The sequence below is a fragment of the Anas platyrhynchos genome, chromosome 8 (genome assembly GCF_047663525.1).
Source record: "Anas platyrhynchos isolate ZD024472 breed Pekin duck chromosome 8, IASCAAS_PekinDuck_T2T, whole genome shotgun sequence".
In the NCBI taxonomy this organism is placed as follows: domain Eukaryota; kingdom Metazoa; phylum Chordata; class Aves; order Anseriformes; family Anatidae; genus Anas; species Anas platyrhynchos.
Window position 1 is genome coordinate 19,316,073 of NC_092594.1, and position 26,550 is coordinate 19,342,622.

A 26,550-nucleotide genomic window follows, 5' to 3' on the forward strand; every position below is an offset into this window, starting at 1 on the left:
AGTGTTAAATGGGAAGGGGGTGGGGGGTTGCTGGCCCCTTGTCCTGGTGGCACAGGGAGGGGCATAGAATTGCTTTCTCTCTCCCAGCTCCTGGACCGCTGGCTTTAGCTCTGATGAAAAAGAGCCCTCAGAAAGGATGAGCATGGCCGGATAACCCCTGACTGAAGGTACAGAGAAGCTGGGTGTGAGTGTGGAGGGCTGTGCATGGCTGAGACCTTTGCAGTGTACGTAACTAGGCTGAGCTCTGCTATTTGAGAAGCTGCGTGTTAGGAAGCTGAGATATCAGTCTGTGATATGTTGACGGGTTAGGCACGCTCCTTTACTGTCTCTGGGGGTTACTCTGGTTCCACAGCCTTAGAGCTGTGGGGAGGTGGCTGACTTGGGCTTAGGTCTGCATTGTGCTCCACAAAATTATTGGGTTTTGGGGCTGAATTCTCCTGGCTTAAGCTTCCTGGCAGCTGATAGCAAAGCACACCTGTCCTGTTGGACTGCACAGCATTTGTTGTCCTGCAGCTCTCCATAGGACCATATCTGCAGTTACTTTTTGTGTGGTCAGCTGTGAAAGACTGAGTCTCTCAGCTGGCATCTCCAAAAGCTGTCCTTTCCTCCTGCTCACTGGCTTTTTTCTCATGGACTGGTCTGTGATGGATTTACTTAGGTCTCCAGATCTGTTCAGACCCATTTGGTTCCAGATACTGCCTCCAACCATTGGCTTGCAGACCTGGAGGGTTGGGTGCAGGCCTGGCTTCCTTACTGGGGGGAGAATTTTCTGACCCATTTCCCCCCCCCTTGCATGGCTGGGACCTGGGACCCTGCTCTTCCTTCTGAGCCTTACATAGAGCTGTGCAGAGAGCATCCCTGCTCTGGCTGAGCCTCGGTGTGTCCAAGCGCTCCCAAGGAAATAGCACAGCTGAGTATTGCAGTACCCTTTAAAATTCCTTACCTGGTATTGAAATTTTCCTGGAGTGTGACACATGCACCTTCATGCCCCTGGTCCTGCTACCACCTCTCTTCCATGCAGGAGCCTTGGGAGGGTGGAAATACCTACCGAGTTTTACCAGGCCCTTCCAGAAGCAAGGCAAGAGGGCCTCTAGATGGCAATGTTACTGTTCAGGAGGCCAGGAGCTGCTTTCAGGCAAGCTGTGCCATTCTTCTCCGTGCCTAGCTTTGGGGAAGCTCTGAGATTTACTCGGAGCTGGAGTGGACAGCTTAACACCCTGCTGCCTCTTATCACTTCCTGAAAGTGGCTGGGATTTTGTGACCTCAGGGGACCAGTGGTTTCAGCAGGCTGGACAATAGTTTTCTGGCTTTCCTTTCTTCCGCGTGATAAAGTTGGCTCTGGCTCGATCGCTCCAAGAGCTGCTGTCGGTCTGGGAGGCACCGGGTTTTTTGGAGTGATGCGGATGCCATGCTGTGACTGGGAGCTGCTGGCGAAGTGCTTGGCGTTCCTGACGTTCAGTAGGCACGGATGCTTGAGGAGGGCAGCTCCATTTGCTGCAGTCAGCCTGCCTGGAGGGGAGAGTGTGTGGAAACAGGGCCTTGCTGTTCAGCAGGAGAAAAGCTGGGAGGTTAGGGAAGGGAAATGTCACTGGGAACAGGACTGTAATTACTTCTTCACACTTAGAGCTGTCACTCGCTACTACTTTCCTGCACCTTGCTCTGCTCTGCTCAGCGCCTGAGTGATGGGATGCTGGGATAAATGCCCTCTGCCTTCCCCAGAGCTCCTGCCGTGATGCTGGATGGAGACCACAGCTCGGACACTGTGCCCGTGTTCATTATCTCTCCTGGGTGCCAGTGCAGCAGGTACTTTCTTTGGCCATCACTGGCAAGGGAGGGAGGCTTGGAGGCCTACCAGAAATCTGCTGTCCCTCACTGGCCCCACAGACAGCATTAGATCAAGAAAAATCTGTCTTGCCTGTGCTACAAATCCTTCTTCAGGGCCCTCCAAAAGCAGATCTGAGTGACAGGCTGCCCGAGGAGCCAGCTGCCACGTGCTTTTAGCATCTCCCCGATGTCCTTGCAGCTCCCAGGGGTATTGAGCTCACTGGGCTTTTCCCGGCTGTACTTTTTTCATGGGCTCAACCCACTTGCAGTCAAAAAAGAGGAGAGGAAGATTCAGAGAGCTGGGGATGTCTTCCAGCCTCTGAGCACTGTGAAATGCAGCATGTGTAGACTGGGATCCTGTAACCCTTCCCTCTATTGTCCTCCCAGGAGCTGGCAAGAAAATACAGCCCCTCTCTGAAGTCCCTAGCCAGGCAGGGTGGAAAGCAAGCACCGTATTCAACAAAGATCAGACAAGCAGTTCATCCATGTTACGGCTCCTCAAAGTTTTATGAATCCAATTATACCCTCATCTTGGGAGGACTCTCTCTGTTTTGTGGACCAGAAATAGAGGCTAGACCAAGATCTTGCTTGGACTTGTAGTCTGGCATTTGGTAACAGCTGTCCTGGGATCTGGGTCTTCCTTTCCGGCTTTCAGTCATGGTCTCCAGCCTGGACTTCAGCTGTTAATGCCTCTGCCTCGAGCCTGCCCTTGTGTGCAGGTGTTTGCAATGTGGTCTAAAAGGGCTGCCTCCCTGAGGCTGAGGTGTTGGAATATTTACAGCCAGGGTGTTGGGCTGGGTGTAGATACAGGCGAATGAAGTGGCAGCTCCAGGGTGGTGGCGGTGGTTGTGGTGGTGGTTGGAGGGCCTGGGAAACATCTTCCTGGCCTATCTCTGCCAGCCCCAGCTCCTCACCTGGGCTGCTCGTGCTCTGCTCCCCCAGTGCTGCAGAGGAGTGGATCTGGCCCTGGGTGGGGGAATGATGCTGGGGTCGGGATGCAGGGTGCAGTGCGACACCCATCCTGTCCCAGCTTCGCAGCAAGGGAAATCCTTCCTGCCTCCCTCTGTGTTGTTCCCTCTGTGTACAACAGACTGTGATCCTCTCCTTGCCTTGCTGAATTAACACCAAAGGGGAGAGACTATCCCCCTGTGAGGATAACAGTCTCTGCGGGGCTGGGATGCTCATGCCAGGGCTCTCCAGTCCACCAAGGGCCCTTGAACCATAGCCTGAAACGAGCCCAGCAGCTGTGGGCTGGGCTTCCTCGCTGCCTCTCCAGGTATTCAAGGCTGTGCTAAGCTATCTCTTGTCTCCAGCCCACGCAGAGCTTTTTCAGCTAGTCCTGCACCTGCAGCACTGAAGACGGCTATAGTCATGCTGCAGTGGGCATGGACAATTGATTATAACTGGTCGTAGATTACCTGGAGCAATGCTATTAAATTTAATACAGTTCTCCACTGGCTCTTTGGGCACAGCCTTGGGTTGTGTAACTGACATCTTGTTGCAAAGCATTTTGGGGACATTGCTAGGGGCGTGAGGCAAAGAGATTCAGCTGCAAAGCGGGAGAAGAAGATGAGTTTCTGTTGAGATTTATTTCCTACCCAATAATTGCCCAGAAAAGCTGTGTAAACCTTCTCTGTTTGTGGAACAAATACTGCAAGAGTTACTGCTCTGACCTTTTTTTCTTTTCCACTGGACAATTGTCTGTGCCCTTGCTATTCAGAAGCCTTGATATGCTGCTGGCAGATTTATGCCTCGTTGAAACCCACCTCTTATTGCCTCTGAGTTGATTGGAAGAAAGGAAACTTGTTTGCTGAAAAATAAACCCACTGCCATGTGCCACGCATGCCAAGTCAGGGGGGAAGTTTAGGAGAGCAATTTGGAGCCCTGACCTCATTTCCTTGTCAGCTGCTTGTTTTCTGTCACTGTGTCACCCGGGAAAGGTGAGTGACTGGCTCCAAGAGGGATCACTGCTGGATTCAGGCAAGAGCAGGGCACCTGATGAGCAGCCTGGGCTGTGATGGAGTGAGCGAGGGCACTGCCAGCCCTGGGCCTGATGCATCTCGAGGGAAAGGCAGTGTGAAAATCCTGCCCTGGCTTAACAAAAGCTTGTGGCAAATCCCCATGTGAGCACTCTCGCATTGATTTGGCAGCTGCTAAATTTGGGAATAAATCCACCTTCCTTGGCAGCAGTAGTAAATCAGATGAGGCATGTCCAGCAGGGTTTTGGAGTCTGATGCAAAATGCACTTAGTTTGTGTGTGGTTCAGGGTTGGCCCATGCTGAAGAGGAGTTGGCACTGATGCTCTCTGGAACAAACCTCAGAGTCGAAATCCTGTTTGTGGTGAGATCCCAGCAGCTTTAGTGCTTTGCGGAGGCCTTCGTTGCTCCGTGAGCCTCTGGTGGTGATAAGTGTCCCTCTTACCTCTGTATCGACACAGACCTGATAAGCCAACAGGGCTTCACAGTAGCCAAAGAGCCTGGAGAGGCTGTACCAAAGGCCACTTAGAGTCATTGATCCTTCCCTTGGATGCTGCACGAGAGCAGATGCCACAAGCAAAACCAACCTGGGCTCCTCATCCGTGCCGAGCCACTGCTTGGAGCCTGCGCCCACCTCCGCCCGCGCTGCCAGGGAGCAGCCCTGTCCAAGCAGAGCTGGTTCTGCCTGTAAGTTTTATTCCTGGCAGTTTGGGATCTCTGGTAGCTGGTAAATGTCAGCCCTCATTAGGAAATGTATCTCGTGGGTGTGTTTCTCCTTGCGCACAAACCTGTTGGAGGCTGCTGATATTTCGCTGCGTGGCTGAGCAGGGAATCGGGCCCCGCGTGTGTGTGTGCATGCACTTCCTGCAGGTGACGGGAGAGAGGAGGGTGTGGGTTTTAATCCGTGTGTGTGGGCAGCTCTGCTGATGCTGTTTGTCAGCTGGAATCCCAGCACAGGGCTCTGCAGCAACCGTCGCGGCTCTTTTTTGCCTTCTGTCACATTTGGAGGGAGGGAAGATGTAGCTGAGTCTTGCAGTAGTAGGTCAAAACATACTGCAGCACTAAAGATCAGAGCAAAAGCTTTCTTGTACAAACACATGGTTTTATTCATCCTGTTATTTTCTTTATCAAATGCTTACTTGCTTTCACAGAGGAGCTTTCAGCCCCAGGGAAGGTAAGCGTCTCACTGGAAGGGAAGCTGGCGTAGTGGTTAGAGTGGGTCATGGTTGGGGAAGGCAGGAGATCTGGGCTTTATTCCCTGCTCTGTGCTGCCCTGGCTTTGGAACTGCTCAATATCCCTGGCCTCTCATCCTCCAGATCTCCCTCAAGACTGTAGGAGACGAAGAGCAGGAACTGTCGCTGTGTGTGTGTGCAGCACAGAGCGCAATGGCACCCCAGGGGCATCCCTGGCACGGTGAGGTGCTGGAGGTGACGGTCATGCAGTGAACAAGGACTGCACGCTGCACAAGTGCGGCTGCTGCTGGGTGGGGAGCAGGCTGGTTAGGGTATAACCTGGTTAGGGTGCTGGAGCAAGCTGGCTTAGCCAGACAAAGCTCTGCTCAGGATTCTTCAGTGCCCAGACGCACAGACAGCTTATTTTTAAGGTCTCATTTGAAAGATGTCAGCTCCCCCTCCCTACTCTTCCCCAGGCAGCAAGAGCAGAAAACTAAATTTATCTGCATCGGGACAGAGAGAGCTGGAGTAAACCAGCCAGGCGCTGCTCCAGATCTGCTGGGGAGAGCAAACAGCACGAGGCTGTCTGTCTGTCTGTCCGTGGCTCGCGAGGTGCTCGGGGTGCTGCTGATGCTGCAGTATCAGTGAGAACCGCACCGTTTTTTCTATCCCAGCCCATGAGTTTCAGAATTTACTAGACAGTTTGCCTGGTGGGGGTGATGTTTTATCTGCCTTGGCCCCTAGGGTGATCTTATTTAATGTGCAAAGCAGTCCCTCTGCTTTGTGAGGGGAAGATAAGGAGCTGCACGCCTTGCCTTGCCTCTCAGGACCTCGGGAGTACCTGTTACTCTGGGACTTCTGAATATCCTGAGAGCAGTGCATAGCAGAGGGCTCGATATTTTCAGTTTAGCCTAGCTGTTTTCTGGCTCTGGCACGCAGCTCCCTGTTTTGGGGACACGGGGCAGGTGTTTGAATGGGTGCAAGCTATGCTGGCTGCTGTGTGCCTGAGCTGAAGAGGAGGCTCTTCAGTGCGAAACCCTGCCTGGGAGGTGTACTGAGGCCGTGGGCAGGTGGGGATGGGGTAGGATGTTTTTTCTTTTCACCTCCTCTTAAAACTGGAGCATCCGTCTCTGTCAGGCTGCTGCTAATGAGTTAGTTAAACAGCGTCTCCTTACTGGAAGCTCTTTTCAGTCCAATTAAGATCTTGCAACATGTCAGTTGTGACAATAAAAGTGAATTAAGTCTCATTTCTCCTATTTTTATGATGTTTATTAGAAGATGGGGATGCTCATTTAGAGTATCTAATCGTGATCATTTATATGGCAGCGGTACCACAAAGGCTCAGGCTCGGGACCGCTGTGCCAGGTGCTGCAAGCACCCGCAGAAGGCAGCAGAGCCCGTCCCAGGGGAAGGACTGACCACGCAGGAGAGGCACCCACGGCAGCTCAGGACTCGCTGCTGCCTGGAGACACTGCAGGAGTCACTGGGGCCAGCAGATCCCTGGGAATCCTCCTCCGTCACTCAGCAGAGGTTGCTCAGAGCAGCAGGATCTCTCCTCTGCCCGCTTGTCCTCGTTGCGATACCTCTGCCTGTGTTTGCCGGTCTTGGAGCTGCCGGGGAGCATGTGCTGGGGGAGATGGATGGGCAGGCACATTGCACGGCTCCATAAACCTCTTTTCCAGGGGAAACCAGAGTAAAAGTAAAAAATGAAAGCTTTAAGTCTGGAGTGCAGCTCGACAGGAAGGCTAAATTGTGGCAAGAGGCATATCTGACAGTCCTCTGGGTCCCTTCTGTTTTCGAGGGCCTCTATTCCTCACCCCTAGGCCTTTGTTTGCAGGCAAAGAGGAGAGTGCTTAATTCATCTCTCCTCTCAAGCTGCTCTGATTCAGTAGCTTGGCCAAGACGTAGAGCAAGCTCTGCCAGGGCCTTGGGCTGCTAGTCGGTGTGCTTTCTGACGCTTCTAAAGGGGCAAAAGAGTAGTGGGGTTTTTTATTATTATTTTATTGCTGTGAGGAACCCAGGCAGGAGGATGCAATGTAGGAGGCCTGTAGGAAGGGTTAGCTTGTTTTCAAGAGGAGATCAGTTTGTGCTTCTCAGAGCTGGTTAACTCCATCCTTAACTGATGTGCTTAAAGACCCCACAACTAGGAGTGGAAATCCAAGAACAGGGAGGCCCAGGGACTGAGAAGCAGGCGAGGAAGGAGAAAGCCGTGTGTCAAGCTGCTGATTGTCCCCTTGGGTCTGTCCTATGGATGCGGTTCTGCTTCCTCCCGCCCTGCACTGCACGAGCTGCTGGTTTGGGCATGATCTTTTCTCTATCCTGTGCTTTGGGCTTCAGGTGCCTGACTTCCAGCCTTGTCCTGCCCCTTTGCTGGGGCTCTTTCCTGGGGCTCCACGTCCAGCGAGCCGCCTTCCTGCCTTGTGGTGGGCTGAGCCTCCGTCTGCATGGAAGGGAAAGTGTCATCGCTGCTCTTCTTGCAGTCCCGCAGCTGTTGATGTTTTGAAGTTAAGAAAACATTTAAATGATTTAAAAAAAAAAAAAAAAAGAAAAAGAAAAAGCCAGCCTTGCTTTATCAAGGGAGCTTCTAATGAGCAGAAGGGGAGGGGGAGCAGACACGGGAAGGGCAGCAGAGACTAACAGCCTGGCAGAGCACTTGTCATCTTGACAACACAATAAGTTTCAAACTGGGCTCACTCCTGACGCTTGCCTGAAGGTATATTTAACTAGTGCGGGAGATGCTGGAGCAGAATTGTGCACCTTTCAGCCCAAGGAAGCCTCAGTGGGGGCTGGCTGGCTTCTGGAAAGGGGGAGATCAGCTCCGTATGGAAAATGTGCATCCTTCCCTCCCTGCCTGTCTGTGTGTAGCCAGACTGAAAGGCTGTGCTCGCAGCTTGGTGAGGGGATGCTAATGAAGCATGAACTGGCTGCGCTCAGTGGCAGCTCCCGTGCTATCTGCCACCAGCTCGCCTGCCTGCCTGCTCCTTTCTTTCCTTCTTTCGGTATTTGCATGTTGTCTGCCTGGCTCTGGGTGACTGTGGGCTTCTCTTTGATGCAGAGGGATCTCAAACAAGCAGGGTGGGGACTGAAATTTTCATTTCCTAGGCTAAGATGTACAAGGGGGCATCTAGGGGGGATTGACAGGGACCTGGGTCTGCCTGGAGACCCCAGCTGATGCAAGCAGTGGGGTGCGGTTAAGGGGTCTCTGGGTGACTCCTAACTCTGCCCAGAAATCCTCTGCCCCTTCCTGAGGGGGTTGGATTCCCCCATCATTTGCTCTGTTGGCTGGGGTGATGCTGTTATGTGCTTCTCTTGTCTCTGCTCAGGAGGAGAGGTGTTAGCCCCACGTGGCCTGTGCCCCATTGGCAGCAGGGGAAGGTGGGCAGAGCTGGCTGCAGGCTGGGAGGCTGTGCTCTGCTACCCCAAACTGCTTCACCCTCTCTGTAGGGTACTGACCCCACAACCCTGCTCACCCCCTTGCTCCCAAAACATGCCTCCCACCTCCCTTGTACCTTCCCCAGCTCTCCTTGCTGGAGCAAGCCTGCTCCCCCCAGGAACCCCTGCCCCAATGCTCCTCTCCCCCTCTCCTCCCAGCACAGAGCATTGCAACCAAGTCCTTGTTTGCTTTCTGTCACCAGACCCAGTGCTGTGGGATTTCAGAAACCTGGTTACAGCTGTTTCCCTAAATCCCAAGGTGGTGCCTGAAGACTGCAGGCTTGTGTGCTGTGTACACATTATGTGCGCGCAGGGGTGGAAGGCATCCTGTCTGCAAGCTCGCCTGCTGCAAAACAGGCTGTGCAGGCACAGGAGAGCAGGGTGCTTTGTTCCTTCCTGCTTGCAAGGGTGGTTGTGCGAGGAGGCAAAGGGGGCTGCTCCTGCGTCACCAGAGGTTTCCGTGGCAGAGCTTCAGGGGGTCACGTTGACATTGGATGCTGCTGAAAATAGACGTGTTTGGAGTCTTCTATTGACTTTTTTGGCATTTCTGAGAAGCCAGCCCCGGACTAGGAGGCAGAAGAATTTGGTACAAGACAGAGGGTGAAGCTCGTTTGTGTTTGTGCCTATGTTTGACAGCTGGACAGATGCTGTGGAAAGAAAGTCCAAGAGAAGTGTGGCTGACCTCAGGCAGATATTCGGCAGTCAGAGTCTTCTCAGGCCTTGAGCTTGAGTGTGCAAAGGTGGTGCGAATGCAAGAAGTGTGTTTGTGCTGGCACTGCAGAACAAAGCCAGATGAATAAAGCTGAAATGCAGCATTAGAAACTGTGCTGGGGGCCCTGGCCATGAGTCCTGCCTGGAAATGGGAGTCTGGTGGTGTGGGGAAGGGGCTCAGGGTCAGGGATATTAGTCCAGGCTTGTCCCCGGTGGCAGCAGGGTTTTATCTTCCTTTCCAGGTTCATTTTAAGATATGGGAAAATGTTGACGTTCTTCCCACAGGAGAAATTTGCTGAGGTCCTTGGCTGGTACAGATCAATCAAGCTGTAACTCAGAAAGCACCCTTTGGGGACACAGCTTCGGTAGGAGCCTTCCCTCTGAAGTTTGATGTGATTTCCTTTTCTTCCAGCCACATATTTGCCCCTTTCTATCATGAAAATAAAAGCTGTGACAAAACCTGACACAGCCCAGGAGCTGGTTCCCACCTCCCTTGTCCCAGCCCTCGTGCCCTCCATCAAAAAACCACGAGTCATCACCTCTTGGCTCCACCAGTCTTGCAATTTTTTTCTCCTCCTCATCCCTCTCCACCCCACCCCAGGTGGGGCGAAGAAGCGAGAAAGCAAATAGGAATAAATACCTCCAGCCATAAAAGTGAAATAAATCAATACCTCTTCTCTGAAGCCAGAGATGCTTAATAGGCAAGGATCACTGCCAGATTGTAAAAAATGTGTTTAGTGTGCGGCTGGGGCAAGTTTAACCCTTGGACATAAACAGCTGAGCAGCTTCTCTCACCTCTGAATTAAATAACTTTAACTGCAGAGGGGTATGATTAATAGGGGTGCCTCTCAATGGGATGCACCAGGTATTTTGTGCCTGTGCATCATCTAGGCAATTGCCTGGGAGGGAGTTGTTGCCAGCTCCTTTTTGCATACACAGTGGTGCTTTTTTCATGAAGGCACAGCTCTGCTTGCTGGTAAGGTGGCTTCTGGGCCCTGTGCTGAGCTGGTGGGACTTCAGCTGCCCTTCCTGAACGTTAAGGACTTTTCCAGATCACCTCCCACCTTTCGGTGGTGGGAATGCAGAGGAGCAAAGGAAGCGAAGCGACCTTGTCTAAACAAACTTGGTGGTGTCCATGCTGGGGAAGAGCTGAGGGAAGTTTGTGTCCCCAGTGTCCTGGGCTTTCTGAGCACACAGATGAGGATGCATGAGTGTCATCACGCAAGGGAGTGAGAAGAACCATCCCAGAGGGATAATCCCTTCTGGGGGATATGGGAAACCAAGTCTCTTATTTTCAGGGTTGCTCCAAGGTTCTGCTCTGGATAGATGGTTTGGTTATCCTGCCCAGCTCTCAGCACGCATTTTGTCTTTTTGCCTGGCTAACAGAGCTAGAAGACAGTAAATCTCTCAAAGCTGTCATGAGGGTGGGCTGGGTCTCCAGTCCCAGTCTATAGATTTATCGTTTTGTTTTTCTTAAATCTTTTCTTTTCTTTCCAGGGAAATTTGCCCTAGGACCTCCATAGCTTTATGGTCACTTAGAATCATGGAATCTTTTAGGTTGGAAAAGACCTCCAAGATCATCTAGTCCAACCTTTAACCTCATGAGTCCAACCTTTAACCTAGCTAACTTGTTTTCCCCAGTGAGTATGAGGCAGCAGGATGATGAGCTGCAGCCGAGGCTGGAGCAGATGGAATTGTAGGAAGCCCCAGTGAGGTGTTTGTGGTAGGCTGGGGGATGTGTTAGCACCGTCATTAGCTGATTTGGTGAGACCCCATCAGGAGCAGTCAGGATGCTCCGGCCACCTTTTCTGAAGTCAAAAGGGAGCAGGTATGTAGGAAACCTACATACATTCAGGGGCATGAAGATCAGACACTGAGAGTTTGGCTTCACAAAAGCAAGGCTGAGAGGTAACGTGCTGTGTGTATGTTGGGGCAGGAGCAGCTGGCAGGGGGAAAATGTGCTTAGGTTAATCAGTTGTTGGCACACAGACAATTAGTTACATGCTGGCAATGGACCTGGCAGTGAGCTGAAGGCTCCTGCACGACAGAGCAGAAAGGTGCTGGTCACGGAGCTGGAAGCACATCCCTGTTCTTGAAGGTGAAGCTGAGCTAGAGTGATTATGTGATGGGACTCCAGCACTGCTCAGAGGTTGGGGCTTCTTGCTTGTCTTCTTTATGACAGTCTGTGTGTCTTTTGTGGGGCTGGGAGCTCAAAGGTAGCCAGGAGGTTTCAGGAGAGGATTGGGGTCGCTTTTCTGCAAAGCCTTCCTGCCCCTCTGTTAGTTGTTTGTTCTCTTGGCACACGCTTGCTCTCAATTAAGTGCTGCCTGGCATGCGATTTTTTTTTTCCTGAACTACGGCAGAAGTGTTTTGCTGCAAAGATCCCTGTGATGGAAGTTAACTTTGTACTGAAGAGCAGCAGTGCCAGCGGCATCTGGCACAGCCCTTACAAAGCCAGCTGGTTGCGTGCTAGAGGAAGGTAGGCTGCACTGGGAAGGGTGGTTCTGGAAGCACTTGTATAGGTTTTGCTTTTTTCTCATGCTTAGGGGAAATTAAATCTTTCTAACATACCTGTGACAAGCAGAGGTCATAGGGAGTTATTGAAGTAGCAAAGGAAAAACTCAAATATCCTCACTATGTGAAGGACACTGAAGCCCTGGAACGTGTCCAGAGAAGGGCTGTGAAGCTGGTGAAGGACCTGGAGCACAAGTCCTGTGAAAGGCGGCTGAGGGAACTGGGGGTGTTTGGGCTGGGGAAGAGGAGGCTCAGGGGAGGCCTCATTGCTCTCTGCAACTGCCTGAAAGGAAGGGGTGGGGAGCTGGGGGTCGGCCTTTTCTCACAGGTAACTGTGATAGGACTAGAGGGAACGGCCTCAAATTGTGCCAGGGGAGGTTCAGGTTGGAAATTAGAGAAATTTCTCCTCAAAAAGAGCAGTCAGGCACTGGGACGGGTTGCCCAGGGAGGTGGTGGCGTCACCGTCCCTGGGGGATGTTGAAGGAGAGGCTGGACCTGGTGCTTAAGGACGTGGTTTAGTGAATGACATTGGTGGCAGGGGAATGGTTGGAGCAGATGATCTTGGAGGGCTTTTCCAACCTTAATGACTCTATGAAAAGGCTATTCTGATTGAGCATGATTTTGTTCTCCTTCCATGGAGCTCATTGATTTTGATTGGGACAGGACAAAGAGATTGAGGTTGTGGTTGGTATAAAATAGGCAGGATCTGTCCCATCAGTTGTGCAAGCCCTTCTTTATGGGCAGGAAGGGAGGTTTGGTCTTAAACCCCTCCAAAAAAGGCCCTTTACTTGCTGTTGACACTTTGCCTCTACCTCCTCCAAGTGTCCATCAACACTTGGCTTGACAGGCAGCTCCCTCCCCTCTGCCAGCCTCCAGATGTTTGAGTTTGGACCCGAAAGGCCTCCTAGTTAGAGCAGGAAGAATCCCTGGAAGTTCCCCCTACTTAAATCTCCCTCGTATTCTCAACCTCCTGGCTTCCTCAAGCAGGTGCAAAGGATGGATAGTATTGCCTGACCAAGGTTTGTAAGAGCCTACTGCCTTCAGGAGCACAGTCCTTTGGGCAAGTCATCGTGCTGTGAACATCAAACATCTGCATGGCCATGTGTGCACCATTCCATCCCCATGCCTTCCTCTGCCTGAAGACTTCGGAGAAAATACACTTTGTGGTGCCCAGAGAGCTGTCTGTGGGAATGGAGCTGTGGAAGAGCTAGTAAATTGCTTTTGTGCCCCAGGCAAGCCAATTGCTCCCCATACGGTAATCAATCCACCTGAGAGCTCCCCCAGCTGAGCGTGGTGGCCCTGGTTTTATGGAGTGAGCAGTGTTTGCCCTGTAATGCCTGCGGCCCCCCTCTGACCAGCAGCATGCGATGGCTCACTCATGGGATGGAGTGTGCGTTTAGAGGTGGTGAAATGCTTCGTGGCAGAAAGCTCCGGCTGTTCCCTGTGCCAGCAGGAGAGCTCCCAGCACTTCAGTTTCCTTGGCATAAAATCATAGTGGCAGGTAAATCCCGGAGAAATGAAACAAACCCAATGAAATTAACCCAGGACCACGTGCAGGAGGTGGGGAACCTTTTCACTGTGTTTAGCCCTCTCTTGTGGCTACCACATCATTGCAGGTAATTTTTCAGCATGCTGCAGTTCAAACCAGCAAGCAGTCCTTGTTGATTAATGCTAATAAGGGAGAGAGGCCAGTTCTCTGATGGTCTAGAAGTGCCCCATTAGTGCTGTGTTTCCTGAAGTGGTAAGAAAAGGCACTAGCTGTTTGTTCTGGGCTTTTCGGGGTACCCATTTACTTGCTTCTTGGAATTCCTGGTGCTGTGTCTGAAGGCATGAAGAGGCTGGGAGAAGGATGCTCCCAGGTGTCAGCCAGCTCCCTGGGGCAGCCGGTGGGGCTAGAGCATCACCCGCATGATCACTTTGGGGTGAGGGAGACTGGGAAGAGCTGCAGAGAGGGATTGGGGCTGGGGAGGCAGGGAAAGAGTTTCTTTCAGCATCTGAGGGTGGATTAAGCAGAGCGTTCCTTGTTAGCTAATTGAAACAGTCAAAATGTCAAATGAGGCATTTCAATAATAGTAATGTTAGGAGCTTTACGTTTTTATTTCTCTCCCGCTCTCTTTTGTATTGCGCCTTCAAGACATGGAGATATAAGTCCCTGCCTCTACAAAAACCCTCTTAAAGAGGGGCTTCAGGGGGATGGGGGCAAGGACAGAAGCAGTTTTAATCCCCTCCAATTCCAGCATTATTGTATTTCAGCAAATATTTTGCAAAAGGATTTTCAAGCTGAACTTCAAACAGGCATGTGCCTCACTCCAGTGACTCGGGGAGCTTTGCAAATTTAGAAAAGAAAATGAAGATTGTTTTAGCTGACATTTAAACCTCTTCTCTTCCTTTCCCAGCCTGTCAGGAAGCTTCATACACTTTGGGTCAGACGCTCTTTCCCTGAAGAAGAGAAAGATATTTATAGCCGGGTAGGACCGTAGCGGGGAAATCTCCAGGCTGCAATACCTGTCAGATAAGGTTACTTATGGGCCCCGTTGTAACAGCCCACGTGGAGTCTGTTGCAAGAAAGAAAGAAGGTGAGGGGCCTGGGACACCCAGGTTATCTGGCCTAGGTCCTTGGGGTGGAGGTGGACTTGGCTGGAGCACGATATTTTCTGTGGAAAAAAATCCACCATTTTCTGTATGGCTTACAGTGCTTTTTTGCTTGTTGGAAATTTGTGGGAAGTGACACAGTGATCTTCAAGCATGGTGTGGATCGTTCCTGCCACTGTGGGAGGCAGGGTGGGGATTAACTAGAGGTGAGGTGCTGAACCCCCAGAAAAGCAGCTCTTCACGCCGAGGCCCTGGCTCGCTCGCCCTGTGTGGCTAGGAGCTCTGGGGGCTGGTGGAGCACCTGGCCCCTGGTCTTGGTTTCTCCTTGCTCCCTCTCAGCCAGGGCTGACACCAGGCCAGGGATGTGGAGCAGCGAGCAGCTGTCTGGGCTGTGGTTGGAGCAGGTTGCTGCCTGGGATTAGAGTGATTAAGGTTTCTTAAGGTAAAGACAGCTCGTGAAGAAAAAGCAGCGTGTCTGGGGACAGCAGAGCTCTGCCGCAACCTGCTCTTCCCCCCAGTTTGTTCTGCACAAAGAGTTCTGGTTTACGGCAGGCAAGAAGGAGGGTGAGGGGCTGGGTGGCTCTGCTGCAGCCTTCGGGGAGCTCAGTGTGGCTGTGGTGGCCTTTGGTTTTGTGGGGCCACGCAGGGCTTTGGTGTAAGCAGTGCTGCAGGCTGGGCCCTGGGCTTGCTCTGAGGCACCAAGCACAGTGCCGAGGAGGCTCTGATGAGGCACCGGGTATCTGGATGCTGAGGGTTGGTGCCAGCCAAATGCAGCTCTGGGGCTGTTCTTCCTGTGCTGTGAAAACCTCTGAGTTTAAATGGCCTGGGAGCACATCCCAGCTGTAGGACAAGGCCCATGCCTTCTCCGTTTAGTCAGCACGGGACAGTCTTTTTCTCTATTTCCATGTGTTTCCCAAGTTTTTGAAGGAAAGAAATCCAGGTGCATTATCTGGAGAGGGAGCTGTAATGTGGTGTGGCCAAAGCCCTGACTTCCCCATCACAGTGTGGGGATCCCCCCTTCTCCAAGGAGTGGGGATATAGCTACTGCTCGGAGCAGCACGGGGTGCTTTTCCTTCAGGAAGACTCCCCGGGGTGAGGGAATAACAAACCCTCCTACCAACCACCACCCTCAGAGCTGACATCCAGGCACCACGGAGGTGGCAGGGGACCCTCAGCTGGTGCTGCTCTCCTGGGCTCAGCACTGGATGATGCTCAGGAGGGCACCAGGCACGCAGCTGCTGTGTCTGCTTCCTCCTGGGGCCCTCCGCAGCAGCATGGAGCCGAGCTGGCCAGGTTCTCACCATCCCCACAAAGGAAAGCAACAAATCTTGTACGTGGATTGCTCTCCACCGTGGTTTTCCTGCCATCTGCCCACCCTGGTGGACGTTAACAAGCTAGTAGATCTAGTCCTGCTGTGCTGTGATACAAAGATTTATTTTTAGGATGTTGATATTTAAAATGATCTGTTATAATTTCATGCTTAAGTAACACTAAATAATGTTCCCTGTTTGCACAGCGTAATTGGAAGAGGCGAATAAACCAAACAAACCAGCTATGGCTGAGCTTCCTTAGTATTTTCAAACTGAAACAAACAGTAAAAAACAAGGGCTTGGCCAAGTTAACACTTCGGGGGTATTTTCTAGCTCGCATTCTACTTTTTCATTTTCACAGGCCAAGAAATGCAAGAGCTTTGAAGAGCTAGTGGCTTTTTGCCAAAGAAAGCTCAGTTGGTCTTCAACTGAAGGAAAAAAAAAAAAAAAAGAAAAAATTAAAAGTGAACTTATTGTGTATGTTTTTTTTTTTTTTTTTTTTTTTAGGAACTGGCAGGGCTAATGACTCCAGAAGTGCCATGGGATTTTATGTGAGTGCAGAAAAGACTTAGAAACTATTCAGCAAGTTCATTTAGGCTCCTTTCATGCTTCTCAAATCTTGAAGCTTCTTTATTGCTGCTTTATGTCAATTTGACACTGCTTGATTTCACTGTCGTTCTTGATTTTACTGTGATGGCACTGCAGTGTTTGGCGCTGAGCGGGTCCCACATCGATCACATCTGTAACATCTCATGTTATCTGCGTGGGATTTCAGGTGATTGAATTAAAGCTGCTGCTTTCAGATTGCCCTATTTGGGGATAGGAAGTTCTGGCTGAGCTGATGTTACCTATGTGCAAAATCACAGGCACATCATGTAAGCAAAGAGGTGTTGTGATTTGTCATGAATGTGTTTCCTCCTGGAAAATTGCCGTGGGAAACTGCATGTAGCCTGGGCTTTTTAAGCCGCTGCGCATCAACTAATCAATGCATCTTTAGCTGGAAGGATCCCTCCCACTAGAAGCGTGAGAGGGACTTTCCCTCCGTGTCTGTGTGCTTACGTTGCACCATGGAGCAATGTCTCTCTGGGCTGCAAAGCTGTTGGTGCTCTGCCTTTCCCTGCTGAGTCCTGCCTTCATTCTCCTCTTGCCCCTGGGGGCCAAGGCAGGACCAGCCCTGGGGGCACAGCAGGGTGTAAATGCCATGGCCATCTCCCCTCACCAATTCCTGCTCCTGCAGACCTCCTTCCTGCCACCGCTGCTGCTTCTCTCTCCACATCTGCGATTTCCCCAACCTCATCCTACCCTGAGTCTCCCCTTAGCATCCTAGTGTCATCCGTCCTGCTTCCATATCCCTCCGGTGCCCCCATCCTCCTTGTGTCCCACCTGCCCTGGGCAGCTGGCTGCCCACCAGCCCTTCTCCTTCTCCATCTTCCTATCCCTGCGCTCCCACACCCCGCCGCTCCGCACAAGCCTCGGCTCTGTTTGTGCCCACATTAGCATTTCTGCTGACTGCAAGGATTGGTTTAATTTCATGGGTGTCATTTCCTTCAAGAAATCTCTCTCTGAGCAGCAGCCCGACGAATGCCTGATAAAACATATTTTCCTACGGTAATGATTTTATGGACCCATAAGTCATGAATTTATTATGATCTCAGCCCCTGCTGCTGATTGCTGTAAAATGCAAAGTAATTAACAGCAAGCGGTAGCAGCTATTCCCACCTGGTAGCGTGTTCTTGGGTACGCTGATGGGTTTGATTAAAGTAATGGCTAAAGTGTACAGCCCGGCTGTAAAATATTAGCATGATTAATGCCGTATCCTAAATAAGAAACAAAACTAATGGGCATGGTTTAAAGAATTAAAAATATATATATATATTCCTCTCCCTCCCTCAAGCTATTGTTCTGGCTCATTTATGCTTTCTTTTCTGTTAAATAATGTATGGGCTTCAGGGCCAGGGGGCAGGCTAGAGATGCATATTGCAGTTTCATAACATCTTAAGTGCTTGTGTTAATTTTTCACTCCTCCCTTCTCTTTCCCCTCAACCTGCCATCTCCCATTGGATAGGGGAGAAAGATAATCAAGTTTTCTGGTCTTGGCTTGAAGTCAGATGTGATTTGATTTGGATTGCAGACAGCCTGAGGAAGTGGCTCAGAGGCAACTTGGAGAGTTGGACTTGGTTCCTGGCCTCGCAGAATAAAAATCCTCAAACCGTGCTCACAGTTCCATGGCTGGGGGTGATCTCCATTCTGTGTCAGGAGCCTGGAGCCCGTAAGTTTTTCACACATGAACAATAACCACGTGGCTATCCACAAGCTGCAGTGCTTCCACTGAGAAAACAGTGCTTTTTCTTTTCTTTCTTGAACAGCTTAGAAGCCAAGCAACGGCTGGGTTTGAGTTTTTCTTCTTTTTTTTTTTTTTTTTAAAAAAAAAAAGGCTAAAATAAGGCTTGAAATACAATAACTCATGTCAGATTTCTTTTTCTCTTCACTCCCCTGCCAGAAGCATGGTATGTTTGATTTCTAATATATGGCATTTTCCAGTTAAAAAAAAAAAAAAAAAAAAAGATCAGAAACTACTTGGTTTGGGGGGGTGAGAATAAAGTATCAAAAAAAAAAAAAGACATTTTTCATGTCAAACAGAAAAAAAAAATATTTGGAAATGAAGAAAATACCTGTTTCAAAAGAAAAAAAAAAAAAGAGGGTTTAGTGACCTACACGTTTTGATCAGCTCTTCTCTTTAAATTTCTGAAGATGCATACAAGATGCCATGTAATTCCCTCTGATCTGCCTCTAACTTTCCAGTTGTATTGATCTGCTCTAGTTTATGAAGGTACCGACTATTGGAAAGAAGAGTTTATAAATAACTACAGAGAAACAGGCTTCCATATCAGAAGAGTTCCAGCAGGGCTGCTTTTGTTTATCGCACAACACACATTTTTGGAACTTTTCTTAACCGGGAGATTGCAAGGGAGCTCAGTGTGCCAGTGTCACTGAGAATTGTTGGGTTGTATTGTACTGTGCAAATGGTGTTTTCTCCCCCTTGGGACGGAGAGGTTTCTGTGTTTGTTTTTGTAGATAAGATATAAACTCTGTAGTGGTTCTGCTAGTAAATACAAGCAGCCTGAAGCTCTGGAATATGTCTTGTTAGTCCCTCCAGTAATTTGACAAAGTATCCTTCCAGCAACCTCCTAAAAGTACAACATGAAAAATGTTGTTGAGCCTTCAGTATCTGGAACAGTTGTGGCAAGGGGGTGCTGGGCTGCGCAAATAGCTGCACATGATGGCCAGCTCTCTGCCAGTGCTGGTGTGTGTTTCGGATATCTCATCCACGTTCCGTGGTGGTCAACACCAGCAGTAGACATAAGCGTTACCAGGAGAGAGAGACTGCCACCTCTGGGGTTGTCATCATCCTTTTTGGAAGGTTATAGGAAGTGTCAAAAAAAGAGAGATTGTGATCAAAGGCACGGGGGAGCTTCTGAATAAGGAGAGATCAAGCAGATTGGGATGTGTCAGCTTAGAAAAGAGGCAGGTAGGAGAGGGGTGCAATTGAGACATCATGCAGCCTGGAGTGGAGAAGAGGTGGCAGAGATGATTGTTTGCCATGTCTTGTGATTCAAGAGGGTTACCCAGTGAACTCATTAAGCAGAAGGCTTAAAGCAAATGAAGGAAAGTACATTTTCCTGAAGTGCATAATTACATACGTAATTCATCACTGTGGGCTGCTTTGGAGTCCGAGAGGGTAGTATAGATGTGAAGTGGGCCTAGGTTGTTGTGGAAGGCAGATCCCAGGGGGTTGCAGAGCACAACCAAAGGGTTTGTAGAAAGAAGAGGGCCATAAATATCCCATCACTCATTTGCTTCCTCCCTCCTCCCCTCTGCAAGACTGTGGCTGTGTTTCTTCTGCCCAGAGCATCCTCTATTGTGAAGCAGGGGCTCAGGGGCTGAGCCCTGGAGGGTATAGTTGGTGAGGTCTCACTGAGAGCATTTTCTCCTCAGGGTCAGATGTCCCCAGAGTCTTCTCCCTCAGTGTGTGGCCTTGTGTAGTGGCTGAGGAAGCACGGGGATGGAGGGGCTGTGATGCTGGTGGGCTACATCATGGTCCTGACCAGAAACATCTGGGCTCGGTGGGGCAGCAGACACCACATGGGGCTGAAGCCTGGCAGTGGGCTTGAGAGGTAAGAGCCAAGTTGTGAATTTCAGCCCACCTATGGGACTCGATGGTACCCCAGCAAACACCTGAGTGTTTGGATGGTGCATGGTGGCTGGGCAGGGGAAGGCAGATCCTTTCCATTTCTCATTTAGGTACTGCTGGAGTTGGTTTCTGCAGGCAGGCAGCACGGCTGCAGGGTCATATTTGGAAGGCTTTCTCAGCAGTGTGCACATGTTAATGATGTTTGAGGAGTAGTTTCTGTGGGAGATCTGGGAGCCAGGCAGCTCTGCAAATCAGCCCATTAGTATTTTTAAAAGAAAGCCTCCATCCTGTAGGAACTACTGCGGCCTCTGGAGAGGTGCCAGAACTGTATCCCAGATTGCACTGCATTCACTTCTCCTATTAGATCTTTCCCTCTCTCCTTTCATCCACCCCTTTTCCTTCCCTCCTGGATAGAGCTTTCTATTGCTATTCTATCCAAAACGCACCCCAGCTATTGCTTTTCGTGCCTCTCTTGCCTGGAAGTTTGCACGAGGATAGGTTGTCGTTTCTCCCCCCCCCCTTCTCCTTTTGGAGCTAATCACCCTGCTGAAATTGAGCTGTAATGCAGTTGGCAGTGGTCAGATTGAGCTGAACGTGTGTGCTCCAGCACATACCCAGATTCTTGCATCAATAAAAATGAACACAGACAGCCGCAAAGCGAAAGGGATATCACTCGGCCTTGTTTAAAACACACTCACACCAAAGCATAAGCAACCCGAACAAAAGGTCCCTGTCTCCTCTTTTGAGGCAGGTGAAAGAAGAAGTTATTGGACTTGATGTACACGGTGAGAGGGGGAGACAGTCTCTCCCCCCTCTCCCCCCTGCCATCCGCAGCTGTGCAGCAGGTAAAGAGGAGATTGCCTTTGGTGGGGAGGATTTATAGGTATCGTGAGTCAGTCAGAGTGTCAGGGTAAATCAAGCCTGACGTTTTTAACATCTTCCCCACACAAAGGGGGGCAAGGGGGAATGGAGGAAGCAATTGTAATTTTATGTCTATATCCTGCTCGGCTAATCAAGGTGAGCAAGAGACATGCCAGCCAGAGGAGATTTTCCTCTTGTTAGCTTGATCGTTTCATGGCTTTGGCTCTTCCCTTCCGTTCCTGGACTACCAAAGCAATTTCCTCTGGGGGGGGGGAAGAAGGACCCAGCTGATCAGGCTGTAGGCAAATAGTTCTTGTTCCCTGGGCCTGTCTCCTGCAATATGCCTTGATTCAGATAAATGCAAATGCATGGAAAAAGACCTTTTAGCAGAGGTTTGGTTACCTTTGGCCCTCTCCCATCTCCTCATTCCTGTTCAGAGCCCTGGCTGACCCCAGACCCTGAGATGGCAGTGCTGTGGTGTGCAGCATCCTCTCCTGGTCCTCTTTCATCCCTGTCTCTCAGGAGCATCCTGCTCAGGCTGGACATGCAGGTGAGCTGTGGAAGGAAGGGTTATCTGCATCACAAGGGGAAGTTAATTCCAGAGGATTTCCAGCAGCAGCATGGCTTACGGAGTCATGCATGGTATTTGTCTTGTCTTGCCTTAGGCCCCTGCTGCTGTAAATCCTCCCGGTGCCTTTTGCCATGCTCCCAGCACAGGCAGCCTCCCCACGGGGTGCTGGGTGGGCTCTGGTGTGCGAGGAGATAGAGGGAGGCAGAGTAAATACATAACTAGGTCCTCTTTCACCCTTCCCAAGCCAGAGTGAGGATGCCTAGACCATGGAGGTGTCTGCTGTGGGTGGGAAGAGGGAGCAGGATGAGCCCTGGCCATGCAGTGCTGAACGGAGCTGAAAACTGCATGCTGGGTCTGTGTGCAGTACGGGCAGGGCAGCAGCATTGAAATTCGTTGCGTGCACACAAGTGGGCGAAGCCATCAGCAGAGGGCAGGGAGCCTCCGAGCTCTGTGGGCTTGTGCTGATTTACACCAGCTGGGGAACGGGGCCAAATCTGTCTCTTTCAATGAATGATCATTCAATTTTTCTCTCGGCTATCAAGCCCTTAAACAAAAGCCAATTGAAATCAATGGGAGACTTGCATCATTTTCAGGGTTATAGGTCTAAAAAAATGGGATGCTCGGGGAAAAAGCAGGCAGGGAAGAGAAAGGGAAGAGAAGGAGGAATAAATGCTGCTGTAACGTTATGGCTTACAATGTAAACAGATGTGAGTGAGAAATGCTTTCGTTACGATTCTCCCAGCAGCCACAATTCAGAGAAGCGGTATGCAGGCATGTATACATGGAGAGCATCCTTCGTTATGCAAACTGCTCCGCGGGCACAGAGGGAGCCTGGCCCTCTGAGAGTCCTTTCTCTGCATGCCCTGTTCCTATATGTGATTAAGTTCTCTGCTCGCCCACTGCACTTAGGGCTCTTATTAGCGGTAAGCACATGCTCCGCAGGATGGCTCTTGCATGCGGAACTACAGCAAGAAGCACTGCCTTCTGCTCGCAGAAACCAGCAGGATTTTTTGCAGGAGCTGGAAGATGGGGAAGCTATTATCTTGTCCAGCCTCTGGCTGCATTTTGATAAAAATCCGTTGTCCAATGACTGCAAAGTATTTTGCAAGTACAGGCGGGTAAATCCTCGACAAACAGGCATTATCTGGCCTATTTTTACAGCTGAGAATTCACAGCCATCAGACCCATCTAGGTGATGCTGCTGTCTTCACCTGGTGATCTCCTCAGCTGAATGAATATGTCAGGACCAGTCCTTTCAAATGCAGTCCCAGTTTGAACACAGCCCTCCAGTGTGTCTGGATAAAGTCACACTCTTCCTACCTCAGCCTCCCCATCCATATAACAGGTATGACAATCATCCTTTCCCCTGGGTAAACATTTCATTATGCGATGCTGCTGAAGTACCTTGGAGGGGAGAAGACCTTCGGATAAGTCTGCATTCTCAATTTGGATATATTTGTCTGCGTGTTTTCTGCTTTAGCTGTCGTTCTCTTGCTTTGCCTGCTCATTAGTTCTGCCTGAGTGCAAGACCTCTCCAAAAATGCAGCGTTGGCAGTGGGCATGAATTCTTAACGACTCCTGTCTCTAATGACAGAAACCAGGGCCAGGCAGTCAGTTTGCTCGCTGAGAGCAGGAGACGCAGACTAGTGTGCTGCCGATTTCTCTCATCACAGGGCGAGTTTGCAAATCACAGAAGGATCTGCGAAATATGCTCAGGTGCTGGCCTGCTTCTCGGGTGGCAAGGAGAATTGGTTGGGATGACAGACGGAAAGAGAAGAGGTGCCTCGCATTCCGTGGAAGGTGCTGAATTTGATTTTAATGCTCTCTCTGTCTCTCTCTGGACTCTCTTCTGTTCTGCCCAAGTGATCAAGAACGTATTTTGGCTTTTGATACAGAGGTGGAAATACCAAGCCTGACTTGCTCAGTGCCCTGTTGTGACGCCCAACTTCACACGGAGGGAAATATTAAATCAGTAAAAACAACAGACAACACAGCAGCCAATTTAAAGCAAGAGTTAAAACCAAATCCATTGTACAGAAAAGAAGGACTTAATGGGAAGCTTAAAAGTTATTTTTAGTAATGTTTTTGCTGCCTTTTGTTTCCATTCTGTGCTTGTATTCAAAGCTTTGTTGACTTCTAGAAACATAATTTTCAACACAAGTTAGCCTTTCCTTTTACAGACTCTTTATATTTTGTTTAAAAAAAAAAAAGTCTTGGCAAGTTAGAATAGGTAGGAAGGGAAAGGAAGGTGAATCCTGCCTAGGTGCCATTCATTCTATTTCATTTAATGGCAGGGATAAGAAGAAAGAAATGAGAAAATAGCATTCAAAATCTTCACAGCTCTTTGATTTTTTTGACTCTTAAAAGCCAAAAGAGAGAAAATTACAATTTTACGGGGAGGAGAAAAAAATCTGAATTCTCATTTTTGCTGCGTTCCTACTGAAGTGTTACTTGGTGGAATTGTATTGTTTCTGATGAAATCTCGGTATACACTGAGAAAAATTTGAGTTGTTTTTGTGCTCTCCACTCCCTCTTAGAGCTCTGCTTATTTCTTTGTGCTCGTCTTTGCTTTTCTTTTTCATCTCTTGTACTGTTTGTGTTTCTCCCTTCTGTCCTTGCTGATGCCTTTTTTCCACTCCTCCTCCCATTCCACTAAAATTACCACCGTCAAGACTGTTAAAATGACTCTGAGGTGTTTCCTTCCTGGACGGACTAATTGGGGCTGAGATCTTTATAATTCCCAGAGCTATTTTCTTGGGCTGACCAAGTTGACTTCACTTTACACATTACTGCTGGAAAGTTTGGTTCAGGGTATCTCTCTCCCAGCCTAATATGGCAAGGTAGGCTCTGGCACTGGAGCAGTCCACGTGGCCCATGTAGGTCGGTCAGGTGGCTGTATGTGCCTGGAGTGACTGGAGAGTCATTCTGGATTTGCAATAACTGAAGCTCAGCCTCCTTGCTAGCACTCTGCCCATCTGTTAGATAAGTTTGGAAATAAAAAGTTAAGTATAAGCTATTTTTAAATATATATATATATATATATATATATATATATATTTAAAAAACAGCCGTTTAGGCAGTCTTCTGAACCATAGGTTGGTGTTTGGAGGAAAGGAAAGAGAAAGCTGTGAGGTGTTCTGGCCATGTATCCCTCAGGATTTATTTTCTGTTTCAGGTCCCTTCTGTGGATGAGTGGAGCCATTGCCTGCCGTGGGACCCTGGTGCTCTTCGGTGGGGCTGAGGAGTGTGATGTCCAGCAGTGCTCTCCTGCTGTGTTTGGCTGTGACCTTCTTTTTTCTCTGTGGGGTAGGGCCACGCGTCAAGCTGTATGGCTGTGTCAGTTCAGGGACTGCAGGTCAGCTTTGGCATTGTGCCACCCAAACATGTGAGGCATGGCTATAGCTCCCAGTGGGGCTTTCAGAGCTACCTCAGCCTGCAAACCTCACTTAGACTCTGCTCTGTTCCTAACGATGTCTGGCTACCACGTCCACTGAGCAGCGAAGGGAATACGTGCTGGGAAGAGAAAAATGAGACAAGGCTGGGATGAGAGGCTCAGCCATCCCTGGATAAAATGTTTGAGATCACGCTGGAAGTCTGGCAAAGGTACACTGAATCTCTCGTGGGTGCCATGGCTCTAACTTGGGGATGAAAAGCTCAACAGCTGTTTTTAGTGAAGTCTCTGGGGCTCTCTGTTCTCTGCTTCGCTGGCGGGCAGTTCCCACTTTGTCTTTACCCTTTGAGCCCCGCAAGGCATGTTGATTCCACAGTGCACTTGTTCTTGAGGGCGGCTCTTGAAATCCTGCCGTAATTATTCACGAGCCGTGATTGGAGCCCACGCACGGAAGGGTGGGGGCTGTTATTTGCATCTAGGGAGGATCTGATTATAATTGTAGCAGGGAAGTTTGTTTGAGCCTGATTCGGTGTCAGCTTGAAATTCCTTGATGATGCTGCTTGGGCAGGAGAGGTGTACAGGCACAAGGTCTGGGGAAGGTTAATGGAAGGGACTCAGGGTGTCAGGCTTGTGTAGGGAAATTACTTTTAGTTCACAAAAGATGAACGCAATAGAACTGCTTAGCTGGAGAAAGAGCAGCGTAGTAGAAACTAGAATTATCTGGCTGATCCTTAGGATACCACTGTCTTCTCCACCCTGAAGACTTAAGAAAGATGCATGTTTTGTTCAGGATGGTTGATTTAAATCACCCATTTTAATCATGATTTAAATCAACAAGCAGGAAATCTTGATTTAAAAAGCACATTTTAATCTTGTATTTTAAAGTTCATTTCCTAATGAAACATAGTTTCTCATTGGTTGGCATAATTTCGTACTATTTTTGGCAAAGCAGAAGGGGACGCGACACCCATACATATTTATTGATGTGACTGTATAGCTTAACATATATCTGTTCTGATTTGGAACTTTTACATCTTTTTATTACATTGGAGAAATGGGAAACATGTAATTCCTGATTTATTAGACATGGCTGCTTCTTTTACGTGTCTCGAGCTACATGAGGATAAAAATTAAAATGCAATTAAAAATGCATGAAGAAAGCATTTTGGAAGTTTTGTTCGTATCGTAGAACAGAGGGCTGGAACGAGCTGCTGCAGATAAATCTCCTTCTAGGTTGGCATTGAGGCAAGATCAATTACACCTTTCCCCTTCTCACAGGTGTTTGCTTAACCTTTCCGTAGTTGTCTCCAGTGAAAAATTCTGCAACTTCCCTGATATCTGTTCCAGTGAGAAAGTTTTTTTTAATGTCTAAACTTAAGCTTTCTTTGCTCCAAGTTAAATTATTTCTTCTTCTCCTGCCACTGTGAACACAGAGAACAATCGACTTCTGTCTTAATAACCTGCTAGCTATTGGAAGATTGTTATGCCTCTGTGCCTTAGCCTTCTCTTTTTTTCTTAATTTTTTTTTTTAGGCTGAATGAACCTAGTTCATTTAACCTTTACTTGCCAGTTCTTTTTCCTAAAGCTGTGGCTGTTTTTATTTCTTTTCCTCCGGACAGCTTCCTGATTTTTTCATCTCACTCTGCATCTGCAGTGAAATTACTTTATGGATACTTCAGAAGGAGAAATTGCTTGCCGCAGTGTGCCTGCAAACTGCGGAACTCATTGCTACAGGATACTGGGGATGCTAAAGTTAAATGGGTTTGGAGAGCATTTAAGCAAACTAATGAAAGATGTTCCTGAGCTGCGAACTGCTGGAAGGCCTCATGAGACTGGGACAAGCAAGACATGGAGGGAGGAGGGATAGTGTGCTGCTGCTCAGTCCCATGGTTTCATTGCTGGTTTTGGGGTGCAGCTCGCCCTGTTGGGGTCCTGCTGCCACTGGTCTGCTGCTCTGCATCCACACCGTGCTGTTATCTGCCAAGAGCCCATCACGTTGCTGT

The 26,550-nt window shown here is 49.5% G+C and overlaps 1 long non-coding RNA gene across 2 annotated transcripts; it reads left to right on the forward strand.

The window, feature by feature from the left end:
- Window positions 1–25,679, forward strand: LOC110352682 (uncharacterized). Of its 2 annotated transcripts, XR_005267656.2 has the most exons (6): window positions 1–167; window positions 16,040–16,083; window positions 17,664–17,801; window positions 21,023–21,135; window positions 22,830–22,956; window positions 24,332–25,679. It is a non-coding gene; the product is annotated as an uncharacterized lncRNA (long non-coding RNA). The 2 variants fall into 2 exon arrangements; XR_005267654.2 differs by lacking the exon at window positions 21,023–21,135.
- Window positions 25,680–26,550: the final 871 nt, after the last annotated feature.